Genomic DNA, 1,879 nt, shown 5'->3' with positions numbered 1-1,879 from the left:
TGCAGAGGTTCAAACTATCTGCATGCAGATTTACAGTATTAGCCCATTCACCCTGTGCACAAGAGCAGATACTACATGGATGTGCACATAGGCAGTGACACTGATTGTAGTGGGAATTCCCTCCCAGCCTCCAACTGTCACCTACAGTATATTTAGAACTGGAAGGTAAATCCCATAAATGGTATTCAGAAGCAAGCAGCGTTTAATGTCTCTACTGGAGGGAACCCTGATAAATCTAGGGAAGTCTAGACACTTTTAATTCCTCTGAATCCATGGAGGTGTGCGACAACCCAGATGCTGTAGTGTAGATACTTTTCTCAGAGACATTCACAGATGTGATCATTCCACAAATGTTACCCACTCACTACAGATCCCAGCCCTCCACTCACTTTATCAACACTTCTGAGAAAAATCAAAGGGCTTACTAAGTTATGTAAAGTAAACAGCATTTTGTCTTGAAAAATACCAACATTCAGCCACCCCCAGAATCTGATGTGTTCAGCCAAAGTACATGAAGATTGCACAACAAGAATTGTAGAATGATCAGGGTTGAAAGAGACCTCTGGAGATCACCTACTTTACCCCCCCTGCCATCAGCAGGACTATCTTCTGCTGGACAATGTTTCTCAAAGCCCCATCCAACCTGTCCTTGAACCCTTTCAAGGTTTGGACACCCACAACATTTCTGGACAACCTGTTCCAGTGTCTCACCACCCTCACAGTAAAGAATTTCTTCCTAATATGTAATCTGAATCTCACGTCTTTCAGTTTGAAATCCTTGTCACTACACTCCCTAATAAGAAGTCCCTCCCCATCTTTCCTGAAGGCCCCCTTTAAGTACTAGAAGGCCTCAAGAAAATCTCCCTGGACCCTTCTCTTGTCCAGTCCGAACAACTTCAAGTCTCTCAGCCTGTCCTGAAAAAGAAGGTGCTCCAGCCCCTTGACTGCCTTCGTGGCTGTCCTCTGGACCTTTTCAAGCTGTTCCACATCTTTCTTACACCAGGGGCCCAGAGCTAGACAGGTTATGACAAGTATGTCAGTGTTTTGTACTGAGAGACCCTAAACTGGACATAAAATTCCAAGGTTTGTTGCATAGAGGGAAATCAGTCTTAGCAGGTGCTAAGTACTTTGATCAATTAAATGACAGTCAAATATGTTTGGCACCTTGCAAACCAGGAATTTTAAATCAGGAGGCTTTAGGAAAGCCTGCAAACTCCGTTTGTCCTTTGAGTTGTAAGCATAAAACCTACTTTGTCCAAAATTGTATTCTTGTGGATAAAAGATAAAATAATCATCTCTCCTCCAAAAAGATGGCAGTATATTTCCAATATTATGTTATAGGCTGTAAGGCTACACCTGTTCTAGTAACTACAATAGGCAGGTTCTGTTCTCTGGCTCTGAGGACAAATACCACAGCACAGCACGAGTCCAGATCAGGGAATTCCCATCCCACCAAAACAAGTTTCCAGACCTGTTTTTGCTTTGTGTTTCACTTGGTAGTGCAGAGAAACAAGCAGCAGCATTAGAAAACATCCTGTTTCATTAGCCTTTGTCAATGTCACTTTGCTATTTCTCATTAAAATGTCCAGAGAGATTCAGAAGAGAGCAGGAAGCACCAGTTTGGTTTTACTCTCTATACACACTACTTAGTGCAGTATGCACCAGGTACTCCCCTGAACATCTCTTGCATTTGTGTTTTCTCCCCGAGGTCTGTGAAAGTGCAGCTCACTGGCAAATGTCATTGTCACTGATTCTTAACACTAATGCCTGCCTTTCCTTCTCCCCACAAGAGATGCAGACTGTGAGCCTCATGGTAGCGCCTACCAGCATGTGTCAGCTCCGACCCAAAAGCTCTCTGGACCCATTATCCCAGGACTGT

The sequence above is a fragment of the Dryobates pubescens genome, chromosome 21, assembly GCF_014839835.1.
Source record: "Dryobates pubescens isolate bDryPub1 chromosome 21, bDryPub1.pri, whole genome shotgun sequence".
Lineage (NCBI taxonomy): Eukaryota > Metazoa > Chordata > Aves > Piciformes > Picidae > Dryobates > Dryobates pubescens.
Note: the sequence above shows the minus strand (reverse complement) of the source record.